Below are 20,161 nucleotides of genomic sequence, written 5' to 3'. Positions count from 1 at the left end.
CTCGGGTAAGTCAACTACAATACCTTAACAGTCACCCCACCTATAATGCATGCAGCACTCCACCCACCTCACTAACACCAAGACCACATCCCCACCCAGTCCACAACACCCACATCCAGTTACCCTGCTTGTCCACAATCACACTAACAGGCCCCTATCCTGCCTCCTGTGCACAGTCACCTACCCCTGCAAGGATTCATAGTGGCACTACAGCACCCACAATGCACCTCCACCCCCCACACAAAATGAAAAGATAATTACACGAAAGAACTCTGCATGGCACGACAGAGGAATAAAAGTGCAAAATAGGGCAGAGCTGTGCATCCGTTTCCGAATAAGTACATCATACATACATGTCCATTCTCCCCCACAGGCACCACCACCCATGCCACCCGGACGGAAAGGCCAAGGAGGGCCAGTGCCTCACACGGAGACAGAGACCCCACTCAGGAGACTGGAGAGGGATGTTTGGAAAGCGAGTAATGCCCTGGCCCATCACACAGTCCCACCCAGGATACCACTGACAGCCCTACCACCCACCCACCACCATCAGCTCTGGCCAAACGACCCCACACCAGTGTCTCTAGACTGGTGGCCTGCATGTACAGAGGCCAGAGTCTCCACCCACCAACAGGCAGGATGATGAAGGCCCCATTGCAAGTGGGACTGCCAGACCTGTGCAGGGGACACAGGTACAGGGGGCAAGGGCAGGTGGAAGGGCATCAGTGGCCCAAGGTGGGGGCCAAAGGATGGGTGCTGCAGCCCAGGAGGTGATATCTGAGGTCCTAGGAGCATACCGCCATACCCAAGACAGGATGGGCCAGATCCTGGCCACCCTGGAGCAGAATCAAAGGCTGCAGATAGCACACCACCAAGGGGACATGGAGCAATGGAAACAGCTCAATGCCACCATGGCCACCATTGCAGGTGTGTTACAGCACCACTAACCTAGCCAGCCTAAGACCTCCACCCACCTGCAAGCCCCTAACACTAGCCAGGACACTGCCCTGCCATCTACATCTGCAGAAGCTATTGGACTGGTGGCACTGCCAGAGGACACACAGGAGACCAGCACCCCTACCTCTGCAGCCACGTCCAGTCACTCAAACGTGCCCTCAGACCCAGACATGCCACTGGAACACCAGCCAAGGCCAAGGCTAAGAAGTGACCCTGCCCTGAACTGTCTCCCTTGTGTGCCATTGTGCTACCTTGTTGACCTGCCACTACCAACACACCATCTACCAAGGGACAAATGGACCAAAACCCAGTGCCACCAACAGCTGAGCCCATGTACCAGAGTATGGATATGCACCATAAGCCCACTCCCTATCACTGTACAACGATATTCTAAATTTGTGTCACTCAATAAAAACACATATGCACCAAATTATATGTTCCTCAGCATTATGAGTTAAAAATTGTGAGTGTGTATGCATTAGCCAGTGAATTTCATATTTGTACCTTTATTGCAGAAGGGGATCCCATGCACTGTAGTGTCTGAAGTAAGTCACAATGTACACAATATTGGGTTCCCTGGCCCATGCCACTTCAGTACTCAGTTAACAGTGTCAATTACTATAGACACCGCATCACCAATTACGAGTCAGACTGAAACTATGCAGTGAAGACAACAGCAACATTGAACAGTACCTCATAGTCACTGGAAGTATAGGCATATCAGCTGGTTCATGGAATTGACATCTTCCCCCTTCTTCCTCACCATCACCCTCATCCCCTCTCGGAGGTTGCTGGGCAGGTTGGACAGCACCCTCCTCCTCTAGAAGGGGGATAGCTTTCCTCACAGTCACGTTGTGCAGTATGCAGCATGCCACCACTATCCTACACACCTTGTCAGGGACATAGCACAGGGATCCCCCAGAGAGATGGAGATAACGAAATCTAGCCTTCAGGAGATCTATAGTGCGCTCAATCACCCTCCTAGTCTGTCTATGGGCCTCATTATAATTCTGCATCTCTGCATCTGTCCTGGGATTCCTCACAGGTGTTAGGAGGCAATGCAAGTTGGGTTAGCCAGAATCACCTGTAAAAGTTGACGTAAACTGGGCCATAATGAACTGACTGCACGTACATATTGGCTGGCTGTCACCTATGTACAGTAGCATTGTCATACACACTCACCTATCAGCCATCCTCTGTCCCCTTGTAGTTGTCCCATCAAGTGTGGTACACTGCTGTTTCTCATGAAAAAGGAATCATGGACTGATCCTGGGAACCTAGTATTGGTATGTGATATGTGCTGGTCAGCAGTACACACCAATTGTATATTCATGGATTGGCAGTTCTTTCGATTCCTGTACACCTGTTCATTCACTCTTGGCGGTATGTGAGCAATGTGGGTTCCATCAATGGCACCTATCACATGGGGGATGTTAGCAAAGGCATAAAATCCAGACTTGATGGCAGGAAGTTCAGCCCTTTGGGGGAACTGGACATATATCTGCATGTGTTGGACGAATGCATCCAGGAATTTTGACAGGATGAGGCTAAACATTGGCTGTGAGAACCCTGCACCCATGCCCACTTTCACCTGAAATGAGCCCCGTAGCCAAAAAATGGATTACACATAGCACTTGCACTTCAGTAGGGATGACATGCTGATTCCGATTAACCAGTTTCAGTACAGGATCCAGTAAAGCACATACGTCATGGATTGTAGCACGATTGAGTCTGTAGGTGACAATGATGTGACGTTCATCCATGGATTCCAAATCAACCAGAGGTCTGTACACAGATAGGGCCCTCCCTCGCCATATGGGTCTGTACCTATGAGGGAGAAAAGAACACATATGAAGGGCACACATACACCTGCTACACATGATGTTAACATATCAACTGATGTGCGGCATGTAGGTTACACACACAGATGCTATGTATTAGTACACCGTCAGGCATATGTGTGCAGAGTCAACTCTATTGTAATGGCATCCCAGGGTGGACACATTACCAATGATGGGTGCATGTGAGGATCAGAAACTCATGTCACCAAGCGACTAAGGTCGGAGACTTGGAGGCCCTGAATGGGGCCCCTGGCCAGGATATGATAACGTTGTGGTAGCAAAATGGCAGCATCCTGTCATCCAGGTCTGAGGGAGTGGAAGTGACATCATTCCATTGGCAGTAGTCATCATGGCGGAAGGCTGTGTTCAGTGCCGTGCACCTAATCATTGGATTACATGGTTGTCAATGGGGAACCTAGGCATATCATGACCACCGCTGGCGGTGACGGTACACATGGCCGCAGAACGTATGCCATGTCATCGGACCCTTGCCACTTGACTCCTGATTCCCGTGCAGGGCAGTACTCCCCTGAGTGTGCTGCTGTGTCCTCACTTTGGTCCCTGAAATGGCATGAGTCACAGGGGAACAGGCCCGGCCTTCACCACGGAGGAGCTGGAGAAGCTGGTGGACGGGGTCCTACCCCTGTATGCCATGTTGTATGGGTGACCAGAGGAGCAGGTGAGTAGGCGTCTGTCTTCCTTGCATGTGTGTTCGATTTGTGACTGCCCAGCCGTAGACTGTCTGACATATACTGTATGTAAGTTGGTAACATGACTTCGTAAAATGTCCATTCCATAGGGGACGACATGTCATCTGTATTAGGAGCACATATATTGACGTCTGTTTTTCTGCTCTGTGTGTCCCATGCAGGTCAGAGCCCATCAGAAGAGAGGACTGTGGAAAGCCATCGCCAATGAATGAGGACAGTGGGGGTCTACAACTGGTGGAGCACCCACTGCAGGAAGCGGTGGGAGGACCTGAGGCGCTGGGCCAGGAAGACCTGTGAGGCCCAGCTGGGGAAGGCCTCCCAACGGGGAAGGGGTGCCCGTCGGACCCTGACCCCCCTAATGGCCTGCATTCTGGCGGTGGCCTATCTGGATTTGGATGGGCGCTTGAAAGCAGCACAGCAGCCACAAGGGGGTGAGTACCAACACTATTGTAATACTTCTTTGATGGATGTGTTTGAGTGCTGTGGTATGTATGCTGTCTAGTGCCAGGCACTCCGACAAGTGTGTTCCTGCAGTCCTGCCCCCTCATAGACCCGGGGATGGTGTGAGGGCATGTTTAGCCCGTCCAATTAGGCACATAAGGGGGTCACCTTTCTGTAGTCTTGGGTGCTTTGTGGGCTCATTGACTAGTGGGTGAATTCGCTGGGCATGGGCCGTGTTTCCTGTGGGTAATGTGATGCATTCTGGGGTAGTGGCCACTAGTCAGGGGCACAGTCATGACTATTGTTGTAGGTGCTGCCTGTGGGTGTGTGACCTGGATGGGAGTGTGTGTGAGCCAGGGATGTACATTCATTCAGGTATTTACAGAGTTCTCCCATGTTTTGTCTCTCCACCCCTCTGCTCTTGTGTCCTTTGTGTACATCAGCATCATCTGGCGAGGGAGCAGTGGCACCGGCGAGTGGGGATGCAGCGGCCCACAGTTCCAAGGAGGCAGAGTCGGCGGACACCAAGGGGACCACTAGGTTGGAGGGTGAGGGGAGTATCACGGGGGAGGCAACTACCACTGCTGGCAGTGACTCTGATACCTCCTCCAATGCAGCTCCCTGGTGGTGGTGGACCCTGCTAGGCCCACCCATTCTATGTCATCTTCCGCCACCCCCCATACCATCACCGCCCTCCCAGTTGCTCCCCACCCAGTTGCCTGTGCCTGCTCACCCAGGAGGTTGGGTGTCTCCTTCGCCCCAGGCACCTCATCCCCTCCCCCAGTCAGCCCTGCTGCCCTCACGGAGGAGGCTATTGACCTCCTGAGAACCATCTCTGTAGGGCAGACAACCATCGTGAATGCCATGGGGCTAGCAACCCAGATGCAGCAATGCAATGCATACCTGGAAGTCATTCACGGTGCCATGTCTGCCTACAGAGATGTTTTCAGGCTCTGGCCTCCTCTTTGAGGGCAGCCAGTGTCCCTGGTCTTTCTGTCCCCCCTCCCACTACCTCTATCCCTTCCAGCACCCCTCTCCCTTCACCCATCCCAAGCACACATCCAGACAGCCATGCACACAGATCAACACAGAAGAAGCACACAGAGAAACACAAGCACCACACTTCCCACCACAGGCATGCACACACCCAACATACCAAAGCAGAGACAACAACATCCACTTCCCCCACTGTGTCAACCTCTCCCGCCTCCCTGTCTGTCACCTCACAATGCACACCCACAAGCACTGCACCCTCAGTCACTGCTGCTGCCCCCATTCTTGCAGTCACCACAACAGCTGACATCCAGACATGCACCCCAAATACCACACCTGCACTCACCACAACTACATTAACAGACACTTGCAGCACACTCACCAAACCTGCAGACACCCAGACAACATCCATGTACACTAGCAGCCTGTCTTGTCCCACTGTTTCCACCCCCTCCTAAAACACTCAAACATTTGCAGACATACACACAACACACATCCACCACACACCAGCATATTTACAGGCACCTGCATCCATGTCCGTCACACCTACACCTGGTACAAGCACTCCCTCAACCTCCACTCCCAGACCTGCACCCAAATCCCACCCAACTGTCCCCGTGTTGACCTGTTTGAACCCACTGGCCCACCCCGACTCGTCCCTAAACGTGCCCATCTCCTTGCCAGTCCACTACCTCCATGCCCAAGAGCACCCCAGTCTGCCCTTCCCATTCCTTTGCCCCTTACCCAGGGAGGAAGAAGCCCCATGTTGCCCCCGGTCCCTCTGCCACCCCCCGGTCCAAGCCCACTCCCCCTCCTTTCAAGGGCAAGCCCAAACCCTCTCCACCTCCCAAACCTAAGCCCAAGCCCCCCTTCCAGACGTAAGTCCCCACCCCCACTACCCCCTGCCCCTCTTCCCTGAGGTGCCTGGCTGCCCCATTGATATACCTTTACAGTGGAGTACCCTATGCACATGTGGGAGTCAAGTCAGGCCTATTTTGGCTCTTCATGGTATTTATGATGGACTGGAAAATGGCCTCATTTGGACATTACATTTTTCTCTTTACATTCAACTTTGAGTGCCCACTGGTGCTGTTGGCACAATATAGTGACGTTGTCCATCGTTTCACTGTGGGGGCGTGGTGTGTACATGTGTGTACTTTGGTGCAGGTCTTTGCTGCCTTGTGTCGGGTAAGTACATCTTGTTCTGGTGTGTATGGTGTGGAATGGTCGGAGGGGTTGGGAGTGCGTTGCAGGGTGGGTGGGGTGGGTGTGTAACTGTGCCCTTCCTTCCCACGTGTACTAGGTTGCGGTACTTACCGTCATCGTCTTCGTCGGTGGTCACGGTCGTGGAGGTATATGGCAAGGAGCAGCACAGGTATTATTTCCAACTCTATCTCCATGTCTGCGTCCGCGTGTTGTGTGTGCCTCCAGTGAGTGTTTCTTTTTATCTTGTTTGTTTCCGCCACGGCGGTCTTGTGCTTCATTATTTGTTGGGCAGGTGGATCCTTTCCGCCGGCCTGTGGGCGGCCTCCTCCGTCCTCATCACCACTCCAATGATGGTGGTATGTGGATGGACTGCTACTTGTTTCTCATGTGCTTCATGTTTTTTGGCGGTCCGGAGCGTTACCGCCACCGGCGTTTGTCGCCAGGTTCATATTGACCACCTAAGTGTTGTTTTTGAATTATTTTAACAGTATTAATAAGTATATTATGAATCTTATAGCAGTCCCCGTGGTGATACCTAACACTCCACCCATTGTCAGATGATCATTAACATATTGAAAAATATATCTACTGCCAAAATACTATTTCTAAAGTCAGCCTGATCTTAGGCGTAAGACAAAATAATTGTTAAATCCTTCACTCTTATCCCTACGTGTAATGAACTACCTCTCTACTGAGCATCTGTCTTTGATGTGAATATATTTTGGTGCAGCTACTCTGAATCTTAATGATATTATATTTTTACACCACTCTCTCAATTTTCGTAAATCAGCGTCCTTCAACCAGATAATGGACACAGAAATTTTGCTTAAGTTTTCATCAGTTGTATGCCCCTATTCTTCCTTATCAGTATCCATTTTAATCATTTAATCATTGCCAAATTGTTGGAAAAGGCCTTTCTGCCCCAAACTTTTTGCCTTCCTCCTTCTCTTTTTCTGACCTCATTTTTGCTGGCTTTAGGACTCTGAGCACTTTACCACTACTAATCAGTGCTAAAGTGCATGTGCTCTCTCCTTAAAACATGGTGACCTTGGCTCATAACCAATTGGCCTATTTAATTTACTTGTAAATCCCTAGTCAAGTGCACTACATGTGCCCAGGGCCTGTAAAATAAATGGTACTAGTGGGCTGCAGCACTGGTTGTGCCACCCACTTAAGTAGCCCCTTAACCATGTCTCAGGTCTGCCATTGCAAGGTAGCCTGCCCTCACACAAATGACTACCACACCCCCTAGTGGGACCCTGGCAGACAGGATGGAACTGAAAGGGGTACTTGTGCACTTCTAAGCCACTCTTTGAAGTCTCCCCCACTTCAAAGGCACATTTGGGTATTTAAGCAGGGTCTCTGACCCTACCAACTCAGACACTTCTTGACAAGGCACTCTTGTCACAGACACTTCCTGGAGAAGAGAACCTGAACCTGCAACCTGCCAAGAAGAACTGCCTGGCTCCCCAAAGGACTCACCTGACTGCTTTCTGAGAAGTACTGCTGCCTTGCTGTTGCCCTGCTGCCTTGCTGCTCTCTGGCTGTGCTGAGAAGTGCTCTATAAGGGCTTGGATAGAGCTTGCCTCCTGTTCCCTGAAGCCTCAGAAACAAAAAGACTTCATTCCTGCAAGAAGAACTCCCTGTGCAGCAGAAATCAGCGCACAGAAAATGACACACAGCCTGCATCACAGTGAAAAATTCACCGCACGCCGAACCAGAACGATGCAGCCTGGCTTCGCAAGGAGAAGATCGACGCAGCGCCAGCATAGCAACTGGAAATTCGACCCATGGCCCACTGGATCAACGCACAGCCGAGCCTGAACGACGCAGCCCGACTTCCTGAGAGGAATCGATGCAGCGCCTGCCGTGCGGTAGAAATTTCCACGTAACACTGTGACTTCGTCCTGTCAGCGCCAGATTTCAACGCATCTTTCCTGGGGTATCCAAAAACCCCGCAACCCAAAGAGGATCCAAGACAGAGCGCTGGAAATCGACGCAAAGCCTTCCCTGAGTGAAAAATAAACAATGCATCGCCGTGTGCGGCCCGAGAATTCATCGCACACCTCCCTGTTTTCCACGCATCTCCTCCTCTGCAGTTCCTTGCAGAGATTTTGAACGCAAACCAGGTATTTTGTGCTTGCAAGAGACATTTATTGCTTTTAAGGGACTAAAGACACTTTATATCATTTTTACAGTGATATCTCAAGATATACTTATTGCATCTTAATCGTTTTGACCTGCATGTTACCAGATAAATATTATATATTTTTCTAAACACTAAGTGGTGTATTTTTGTGGTGTTCTACTGTGTTATTGCATGATTTATTGCACAAATACTTTACACATTTCCTTCTAAGTTAAGACTGACTGCTCAGTGCCAAGCTACCAGAGGGCGGGCACAGGATCATTTTGATTGTGTGTGACTTACCCTGACTAGGGTGAGGGTCCTTGCTTGGACAGGGGGTAACCTGACTGCCAACCAAAGACCCCATTTCTAACACAAATTTACTGCAGAGTTCCACAATGTGTCTGCCCATTTGCACTTGTGTGAACGCTGCCACAGTGTTGGAAGGCGGGTTATTAGTAGAGGTAAGTACACTCCTATCACTAGCAATAAGGCAACCAACCACAATAAGGTCCAGTCAAGGTCTCAATACACTAGCCCCTGGGTCAACCCCTTGTAGCTGGCGACAAGCAGGCAGACTTAACTTGGGAGACAGGTGTGTTGAGCATTCAAATACACCAATACAGTAAATAAAAAACAACACACAATAAAAAGCTCTCACCAATTTAGACAAATAGTAATTATTTTTATCTTTAAAATGATACCAAAATTAATAAAACACACTGTAGGGAACTGGAGAAATGAATTTTTAAAGATGAAATAAACAATATGTGCTTCCTAGTGCTTAGAATCCAATAGTGCCAACAGGGGATAGCTGGTCGGTTTGACTGGGACCAAGTCACAGTTTGAGGCTGACCACGTTGGAGCCCTGCTCTGATACACTGAGCGGGAGGCCTCAGTTAAACGTTTACCTTCGGACTAAGTCGTTTTTTCTGGAGCTTTTTCTATGGTCATCGGGCAATGCTCCTTGTGAGGATGGTGTCTGATGCAAAGTATTTAGCTTTGGCCCGGTCAAATGCTGGAAGTCTTGTTGACTAGAAAAACTCTGGAGCTTCAGGGGTTGAACTTGAAATTCAGGCCGGCTTGCAGTTCGGCCAGCAACGGGTCAGTCACCTTTGGAGCTTTTTCACAAAAGTTCTCCAATCTTTTCCAAACTTCTGGATCTCTTTCCAGAAGTTCTCTGTTGAGTCTCAAAGTGTCCAAAACACAAATCGAAGGGTCTAGAAGCTCTGAGATGATGTTTGGAAGGTTGGGACTGCAATTCCCACAGTGCCCCTGGCTAAATCCTTAAAAGTCCACTGGATGCACTCCAGGGGGGGTCTTGTTGAGGGAGATGTTGCTTGTAAGCACTGGTAACCAGTTGCTTTCAGGGAGTCCACTCCTTAATCCTTTTTAGAAGCAAGGTAAAGTCCTCAGGGCTGTAATTCCCAGTGTGCAGCAGGAGCAGTCCTTCAGAGAGCAGTCCTTTGTGGTGCAGACCACCAGGGTTCCTGCAGGGCAGTTCTTCGTCTCCTTGTAGTTTAAGGCAGCAGATCTGAATTGCTGTGCAGCTCTCACATATTTATTCACTGGTCTGTGGGTAAGCAGGGTGACACTAAAAGCATGATCTCTTCCTCCAAAGTTTAGCATATTCTTGTCCCACAATGTCCTGCACTTTAAAAATCCAAGATAGTGGATTTCGCTCCATAAAAGTAAGACCTGGCTATGCCAACCTACTGGTGTTACTTATTTCCATTGACACTCCCCCTTCAGACCATCTGCAAATTCCATACCTTGGCCTGCCATCTATCTTGTGGGTACAGGGTGAGGAGGTAAGTCTGGCTGGCATTCCTTTCTGTCCTGTTTTCTTTGAAGCCCAGTTTGATTCACCCAGACCCCTTTCAGGCCTGTGCTCTAAAGCTGCAGAGCTCCCCCTACCACATAACCTCTGCTCTATGCAGGCCACGGATCACCTCATCAAAGAAGCGTGGTTAATCCTGTTAAGGCGGACCAATCAGAAGACGCTGCTAGAAGGCTACATTTTATAACTTATTTTCTGTAATAGTTGTGACACATTCAATAGCCAAAAATTGTTGGATTTGTTAGGACCAATATTTTGAGTCCTTAAATGATGTTTCTAGCTCCCTCCTGGCAATATTTATACTTAAATAAAATAGTCTTAGCCTTTGGAGCTACGTATCTACAATGGAGAAAAAAAACGAAATAGGCAGGGTTTCCCTCACCAGAGGATATACTAAACATCTTTCATAATGTCCCTGCTTATAGTCACATGGGATACCTAGGCACCCCTGGGACACTGACGGGAGACCTTAGGGGTTCTTATATGTACAAATATGGCAGATTACCACTTTGGAAGTTCCTGTAATTCCAAAGTCGAATTTGCACACATTTTACTTTTTAAAGACAGTTTGCAATGGAGGGCTGCCTTTAAAAATTACAGCGGGCAACACAGCAGTGTACATTCCAGTGCAGGAAATCTACTGGGCCTTTAAAACTCCCTGCCCTATTACATACTAGAGACTCGAACCTCCCTGCCCTATTATATTATAGGTAGCATGAATACTCCTTGCCATATTATATACTAGGAACTTACAGTTTTCTGTCATTGCCAATTATAATTATACATAATACCATATACCTTTTTCATCTGAGCACTGGCCCTGGTTAGCAGAGCCCAGGGCACAGTCATGGTCAATTACTACCAGTATCAGTCAAAAGAAATGGGGGTGATCATGCTAAAAGGATGATTGTAGATTATCATACTCAGTACGGTAGGAATGTAATAGATCCAGGCTGCAGTATGCTAACCCTTGTTTTTAGAACTCTCAGTCAGAAGTCTCACAGATCTATGAAATTCACATCTCCAAAATTTGCAACATAAGCCATTGTGCATGTATATGGTTTTTATATAGCAAGAATCTGGTTAAAAGGCAGCATGGTGTTGTACATGGTTAAAGACAACCATAAAGTCAATGAGTAATAGAATAGGAAGCTGTGTTGTGGCTGATTAATGCAGTGTGATGTAGTGGTCTTTACAGTAGTGAGTCCTCAATCTTTCCTACATTGTAGACGTGTTGGGGTGTGTGCTAATGGATACTGCTCTGTTGTTATAGATCCTTTGTGAATAGACTGAAAAGGACTGCCATCTTGATTTTATTCTTTTTTACAGTGCTTAGTCTGCAATCTGTTTGTGTCATGACTCTGGGTGTGGCAAGAACCACCAAAGGAGGAGTTGATGGTCCTGATTGCTTTGTAAATGATGCATCTGCTTTCGAAGATGTGTGGACTGGCTAAGAGAGCCAATGGAGTTCCATCAGGATGGGGGTAATGTGATTATATTTCTTTAGGGCCTGGATCAGATGAGCTGCAGCATCTAGGATGCCCGTAAGGAGTCCCTGTGTGGATTCTGAGAGGCCACGGAATAGGATATTACCACCATCCAGATGCAAGAACTTGAGGCATGACCTAAATCCCTTTGTGGAATTTACAAAGCAATGGAACTTGTCATTTGCTCTGTAAAAAAAAAAGAGTAATGCAAAGCAGTACATTTTGCTGCCTTGAGTTACTTCTCATCAGGTAGGTGTTCCCTGGGTGGTGTATGGGTGTTTCTGGGCATTCATCCACTGATGTTTATGCAAACCCATATCTATATCAGCAAAGACTTGTAGACATGGGTTTGAACCAAAATATATTTATTTCTCCTTGTCATTTCCACTTTGCATGTCTATGAAACATTCAAAGAAGAAAAAGCCTCTTATTCTAGTTTTAGTGCTGGAAGGCACCGCTTCCTGCAAAGTAACTATCCTGACCCTCACTCAGACACCCTTGTACTGTTGTATAAGGGTGTCTGCATTTGCCCTATGCAGCCACAAGTGCACCAGCAAATGAAGAGAGCAGAACAGTGCCATTATTGAAAGATATTGCAAAGACCAGCTCTCTTCCATTCATGCAATGTCCACAGCAACTTCACTTGTTGCACTGCATTTTGTGAACTCTTGTGTGAAAATATGTCTCTTAGTAGCTGCAGACTACACTAAATTTGCCCTCCAATATGCTTACTTTATAGTAAACGGATAAATTGCAAGAATGATTGTGTATAAAATATGTTTTATTAGCATATTAAAGTAAATGCCGTCTCTATGTGTTTTTAGTATTTTATAATGTAAAGGAGACCATGCATGGAAGATGGTTTCTTGCTTGGTTTACTTCAGTTTTTTTGTAACGATTTTAACCAATCATCCAAATAAAAATAACTTACTAACTTAAAAAGGGGGAGCCCGAGAGCCCGACAGCAAGATGCCCACCACCCAGGGAGGGTCTGCTAGCCAAAGACAATTCCTCTTTATTTATCCTTAATATTTGAGGGCATCGGTGCCCGCTTCGAGGTGGTAATTCTTCTGTTTACCCTCTACAGCAGGGATATATACTTATTTCCAATCCTCATTGCTCCTGTGGCCCGTGACAGCACTCTTACTGACAGGGCCACGCTGTGAGTGATGGGACAGGCCTGCCTCGTGGCTTGGCCTTGGCTGAGGACGGTGAGGGAAGCACCTGCCCCCCCATGTAGTTCGACTGGGGGTCTTCTGCCCCTACGACTTGATCCCTGTGCCCCCACTGGAGTAGGGAGGGGATACAATGCCATCACAGCTTGTCAGATTAGAGGGCCTTGCTGGGCCACTGGAGGCTGACATTTGGTTGGAGGAGCCCCGCCCACTGATCTCGCATTCAATGCATGGCCATCTGGAGGCAATGGCCCCACTGCATATGTACAACTAGCTGTGACCCCTCTCTGAGGGGGGTGGAGGACAAGTAAAGTGGGCGCCTGGGCAGCAGGCTTTCCCAGGGACTCCTGCGGGCCTCGGAGATGGACGGCTAACCCCATTGGGACTTCGGTCATCTGAAGGACCGCATGACTTATGAGGGGTGGCTTGTTTGGGGGCCAGAGGTGCCTGCCTGGGGCTTGTGGGCACCCACCAACTTGCTCTCATTGGCCTTCCCTGGTGCCCCATTACTGCACTCTGTGGCCATTGTTGTTTTTGACCATTGTTGACCTCGGACTGAGGCTCATTCATGAAGTGCCTCAACACTCTTTGCCTCTGTTGGCTGGCTGTACTTTGACTGCCCTTGGTGGTGGGTGCATTTCTGTGTTGGCCTGCTCGTGCCCCTCGTGGAGTCTACAGGGAGAGGTGGGGCCTACATGACTGTGCTTCACTGCTGGGCTGCTTGTTTCCCCTCTCTCCCCTGATGTTCATATTGGAGATGGTTGCAAGCCTACATAGCTTGCCGACCTCAGTGGACATACATATTGGAGGAACAGTCGGTCTGCTCATGCCCCTCCCCGCCCTGCTGGAGGGCTCTCGGGGGAAAGGCGGGAACCATCCTTAAATCCTTAGCCTCCTGACTGTTTACTTCCACTTGCAGACCACTTGCTTGTATGTCAACTATTGCTGTGGCCATGGAAACAAGGCAGACCAAGATCACCTTTGGGCATCGTGGGTAGGCTGGGGGCTCAGAGAGGCCTCCTGCAGATTCTTGTAAGGATCTCCATGATGATGAAACTTCCTCCCAGGATCCGACCATTCGAGCTATGTTTCCTGACGTTCAGGCTGCAAGGCATGACCTTCTACCGGTCAAACACTCAATGATGAAAACAGACACCTCCTACTCATGCATATCCAGCCAGATTGAGAATTTGGCACAGAGGCAAAACTAATCACTTCTCCGACCCTAAGTCTGCTGCCAAATTGGTTAAGACCCTACCAAAGTCTGGAGGTTGCTCACTGGATGACCATGGTGCTGGACATGATCTGTTTGATGGCAATGATCGACATTTGCTGGTAAACTTAGTGGTCAGAGACTAATTGTCCCATTATGTGTCTTCTGTTGTTTGGATTGTCTGCCTATGGCTGGGGTACTGACCCTCTGAACTGCTCTTCTTTGGCCACTTGAACTAATCTTCTGGGTCAGGAGATGTTGGGCTTCTGGTTCGCCCCTGAGGGATGATCCCATTTTGATATTATTACTGCCTCCTTTTTCGATGGTTTTTGGGCTGCTGTTCAGGATATAGCCTGTTGTACTGTTCCACCTCCCTCCCCCTGGCACTGCACTCAAGCTCTCCTTGTCTTTTCTGCACTTCAGGTGTCTGGATGCAGCACTAGTGTTTGTGAAAAATGCTCCACACTGCATGATACATAATATTACTTGTTTTACTTGGGCTATCAGGGGCATTAATAACGTGCGCATGGCCCAGCTGGGGGTTGCATATCTCCAGTGTTATAACGTAGATATATTCTTCCTCCAGGAATTACATCTTACTGAGACCACAAAGTCACTCTTGTGCGCAGGCTGGATGTCACACTGCACTCTATTCAAATTACCATTTATTATTTGAAAAGGCCTTCCTTGGTGCATGCAAAGGGTGTTATCTGACCACCCCAGTGCCTCTACATACACTTAGCTAGCACTCTATGCCACCAACACGTTCGTCTTCTATCAGTTTATTGTCCCAATGTTGATAGCTCTAATTTCTTTGCAGAGATATGGTTCTGAGAGAAAACACTGGATCTAGGGGTGCTTCTCTGGGGTGAGGATTTTAAAGTTGTGCTGGATCCTGACATTGATCGACATGGAGCTGCCTGCTTGCCGCATCTGGCATCTGCCTCCCTGCTGCTCTCCCTCATAGAAGATAATCACCTAGTTGATCTCTGGTTTTCACAAAACCAACTTGCTAAAGAGGGCACACATATCACTGTAGCCCACAATACTTGGTCCCTTATTGACTTTTGGTTGGCCACTCGAGATTTTGATTCTGGGGCCCATAGGGTAGAGAAGTGCCCATGGCCACTATCCAATCACGCTCCTGTCTGTGTGGAGTTACGCTTCCCAGACAGAACTGCACGTATTCGCATGGCGGCTCCCATCTGGGACCCTCAGGGATCAGGTCTTTCATGAGGAAATACGTGAGGCCATAGTTGACTTCTTTGAGAATAATGGGCTGCCAATCAAGTGCCCTTCCAATATCTGGGAGGCATTTAAAGTGGTCCTTAGGGAAGTTTGCATTGCAAAGCAATCGGGTATCTTAAGGACACTCCGTAAGGAGTTATCTGTTCTTGAGATCGGAATCCATTACTTAGAACAGGAATATTTTGCCTGTAACAATCTCACCCTCCTCACAACTATTAGATCCCAACTTGACAAGTTTGAGGTGGCGGCACAGCGAGAGATCTGCTATCTTGGGCTCCAGGCCCAAGCATAGTGGTGTGGTGATGGCAACTGGGCAGATAAGACGCTGGGTGGCTTGCTGCGTAGGACATGGGCAAGCGATCATGTGGTAGAACTAGAGGATTAGCAGGCACATTTACATGTAGGCACGGAAGCAGTCCACCAGGTGATGACATCGTGTTACTCCACACTTTACACTGCCACGCAACCCAGTTAATCTGATGCCCTTACGGCCTATTTGACTCACTCCAACTGCAGTGACTTGATGATGAGCACACGCAGTTCCTAGATGCACCAATTTCAGTACAAGACATCAAAGAAATACCCGGAGATAAGACACTGATGGTGATGGTTTTACTGTCGCCATTTATGAGGAGTACGCCCGGCTCTTGCCACCCCATTGGTTATAAATGTATTCAGAATCACTGCCTACAGGGGTTCTCCCCCCTTCATTGTGCGAGGCACTTATTGTGACCAATTTGAAACCACACAAAGACCTGCATAAATGTGAATCCTACTGTTCATGCTTTACGATAAACACAGAGAATAAAATATTTGCCAAATTGGTCGCCTACTGCCGATCATTGCTCACCCGGACTAGTCTGGGTTTGTGCCTGGCAGGTCCACATTGCACAACCTGCATACCTACTTTGCTAATGCTCAAATGAAGACCCAACTTCTAGCGCCACTGTGGTGCTTCTTGATGCCACTAAGGCATTTGATTCACAGGAATGGTCCTACCTTTTTGCCCTTCTAGCCGGGTTTGGCATCAGCTCCAAGTTCCTACGCCTCGTCTGGCTCCTCTACGAGAAGCTTATAGCTCAACTGCACCTGAAAGGTATGATCTCTGCCCCATTTCTAGTGATGAGGGGCACCCGTCAGGGCTGCCCTTTGTCACCTATTTTGTTTGCTCTAGCTATGGAGCCACTTGCGGCGCACACATAAAGAGGCCTGGCTTGCAACCCTACATCTGTTCTGGTCTCGATGTATGCTGATGTCACACTCTACTTAAAGAACCTATAGGACAACCTGGATGTTTTGATCTGGGAATTCATTCAATTTGGGAGCCTTTCTGACATTATGATTAATTGTGAAAAATCTATTATTTTCCATTGACAAATGCTACCACCGTATATGAGTCTGAATTCCCACTCTGTTTGAAGAAGGGTCCAGTGTGATCTGGCTGAGCAGGGAAACTGATGTGGTATGGTGTGAAAATTATGGATGGGCGATTGCCTGGTTGGAGGCTTGACTGGTGTGGTGGCACTCTCTGCCACTGTCCTTAACAGACAGGCTAACTATTGCCAAAATGGTAGTGCTCCCTATATTTGTTTGTTAATTTACCGCTCCCCTTTTCATGCATTTTCTGCAGCCGACTGCTCTCCTGTCTCATTTCACTTGCCTGGGCTGGACGTCAGCCTAGAGCGGTCCAGGACTCTATTTGCCCATTTGAACAGGGGGGAATTGCAGCCCCTGAAATGGACCTTTATTATAGCTGTGCTCAAGTGCTTTTCATGCACTACTGGGTACACCCTATTGTGTACCAACCACACACTGCCCCTGAATACGATCATATATTCCTGAGCCCCCTGCCCACAACATTGTACCTCTCTCCATGCTGACCGAGACCTTGAGTAGATACGGTTGCTAATATGGTGTGGGCATGGGATGAACTCCGGCAAAAGGCTTGGGTGGACCTTCTGTTCGTGCCAGCTATCCAGCTTCTTGTCCATCCCTCTCTGCCGGGTTCTGAGGATGGGTGCTCTTGTGTGCGGCATTGTGATCGTACTAATATAGGTGTGTTGTCCCCAGATAGCACCTTCATTGATCCTGAATAGGCACTAGAGAATAATGCTGATTCGTTCCTGCACAGGTTACTTTACTATCAATGATGTGCTGCTGTCTGTTGTAGTCATAATTCTTTCTCGCTGACCTCTGCAACACTTCAGGCTCTTGAAATGCTCCTGACAAATTCCCATTCGTGCCACTTAATTAACAAACTACACACCTTGATGCAGGTGATGCTTCAGGCAGATGTTGCCAGATCCTGGACGGCATGGAAGGCTGACCTTGGCTTGACTCTCACAGATGACCAATGGAAGTATTGCTGCACCCAATCCTGTGCCCTTTCTCCAAACTACCGATTTTGACTTATTCACTTTAAATTTCTACACCACTTATAGAACAGACTAGGTCTGAGAGAGGATGATTGTTGTTTGCGATGCATGGCACCGCATGCGGATTTTATACATTTGCCATGGCACTGCGCTGCGGTATAGACATTTTGGGCCGAACTCTTTGAGATAATTGATGAATTGATTGGTCATAGTGTACAGAGGTCGCCACTGGTGGCGTCTTTGGGCTATGTTAAGAATGTCTCAGATGAGGGGCGCATGCTTGTGGAAATGCTACATATCCTAGCAAAATGCTGCATTGCAAGGTGCTGGTGAAGACGTAGATCACCATGTAAAATTGACTGTCTACCTGATGCTGTTTATTGTCAAGAACAACTGCAAGCTTACTGGGATTTGATGCCAGCTGGTTTGCAACCTCTGAAATTCAAGTTCCTGCTGGAGCTCAACCTTAGTTCATCCGTTGATAGCTCCCAGGAGAGTCTTCTTGGCTCTGGGGCTGATGGGTAGCCCCACCGCAACTGCTGTGAGTGACTTTTGTGACAGACTTGTCTGTACTGGCACAGGACATCAGATTCTGCACTTCTAGATGCTTATGATTCTGCGCTTGAGCTCCCGCTCCTCCTCTCTGCCCTCTCCCCCTTTTTCCTGCCAGTGCTATACCTATACCTTGCTGGATTATGTCTTATATTACTTGAACCACACTATTGCTTTTACTGTATGGCATTGACTGCCCTGTTCTACTGTTTGACATGTATGTCATTTATAAAAACTCAATAAATAAACATTAAAAAAGTACTTAAAATCTTGTACGATAGGCTAAGTAAGTGGCATATGTGGGGTATGATTCACAAAAGTAAAAACAGACTTTTGATCTAAGTTTAGACCAAAAGTCCAATGTCACAAACCCAGTCAGAAGAACCGGAGATGTGCAGTTTTAAAGATTTAGGTAAAACAGTGCCTCAAAATGCAACTGTGAATATCTGGTCACGCTGGACTGGGACAAATTCAGGTTGACCCGATTGAATGCGAGCTAAATACATGACCAAGTTAGGCCCACTGAATAAAGTACATTAAATCCTGCTTTGCAGAACATTGCGAGATCCTACGTCGAGGATGTGTTGCGCTTCGCCGGTTCTGAGGGAGCCACTAAACTGTGATGCAGAGTCCTGCATCATCATAAAGGATGCTGTTGACAAGGTGCTGGCACTTCAAGGGTCTGCATCAAGGGTATTTTGTGCAGTGGCAGTTCTGAGGAGACTGTAGGCTGCGATGTGGAATCAAGCATCTGAGATCTGTCGCACTGCAGTGGTGCTGATCTCAGATGCCAGGAGATGCATTGTGCTGCATCGGTTTTGCTTACTAGACCACCACTGGGCTGGCAGAGCACATTCAGGCTCACTTCCAATGGTCCAGGATTGGGGTGATACCTCTTGTGGAGCAAACCTCACAACAAGTGGAGTCTAGGTGCTGGGTTCAAGATGGTTGGATCCTTTTCTGCCCCTGAGGCTCTGATCAGAAGGCCAGCCAGCTAGCCCTTGTAGTCACTCTGGTGGTTTTGAGATCAAGATGAAGCTCTAGTCCTTTTTCTCAGGAAGAAGGGCAGCCCTTCTTGGAGAGCAGCACAGAAGGCCGCCTGAGTCTTCCATAGGTCCTCAGTCCTACTGATGAGTTGGGTCTCAGGGTCCATTATTTATATCTGGTGCCAGCTTTGAAGCAGGAGAAGGTACTGGAGAAATCCAACCCTAGATTTGTTTGGATTTTACTACCTTCCTGCCCTGGCCCCGCTTGTCTGGTGTCAAACCGTTTGTGAGTGTCCCCAGGCAAAGCCTTGGTGATGTTAAAGTGTGGTAGGTGACAGCTGGGCCCCATCATCAAGTTAGAGGTGGCCTTCCTGGAAGATCGAAATGGCATTTAAAACTGCTCACATAGGCTGCAATGGCAGGCCTGAGGCATGTTTAGTAGGATACTTAAGTGGATGGCATAATCAGTGCTGCAGGACCACTAGTAGCATGTAATGTACAGGCCCTGGGTACATCTAGTTCAACTTTTCTAGGAACTAACAAAAAAAATTAAATGTGCCAAATAGGTCCTACAAGCCAACAAAAACTGTTTCAGAAGACAAGAGAGTGAAGGAAAAAAGTTTGGGGCTGGCCCTGAAGAAAGGGCCAAGTCCAATGACTTCTGTATATGGTATATTAAACAGGAAGTTGCTGTGGTAAAGATTATGCAACTATACAAGAGCATTGAGTCATGTTGTTCTTAAGCCACTCAATTCATGGCTTTTCCTATTAAGGATACATATGTGATTGTCACTACCTAAACTTACCAGGCATTCAGAAGTAATATCTAATCATGAAACTCCAGAATCCAATATGACAGTCTTTGTTTAGCCTATTTTGCTGGGGCAGCGTCATCACAAGTCAGGTACAACCGACATTTGATTGACATTGCTTTAGCCTACATTGGCCTACTGTGAAATGTAGCCTGGTGACACAACTGCTGCTCTAGATATCTATATATTGTTTGCAG

The 20,161-nt window shown here is 48.1% G+C and overlaps 1 long non-coding RNA gene across 1 annotated transcript in view; it reads left to right on the top strand.

The window, feature by feature from the left end:
• The window catches only part of LOC138258941 (uncharacterized), a 391,632-nt gene that overhangs the window by 44,686 nt on the left and 326,785 nt on the right, over window positions 1-20,161 (top strand). The gene's annotated exons all lie outside the window — the stretch shown is intronic.

Source organism: Pleurodeles waltl, chromosome 2_1 (assembly GCF_031143425.1).
Source record: "Pleurodeles waltl isolate 20211129_DDA chromosome 2_1, aPleWal1.hap1.20221129, whole genome shotgun sequence".
Lineage (NCBI taxonomy): Eukaryota > Metazoa > Chordata > Amphibia > Caudata > Salamandridae > Pleurodeles > Pleurodeles waltl.
Note: the sequence above shows the minus strand (reverse complement) of the source record. Positions and strands in the feature narration are given on the sequence as shown.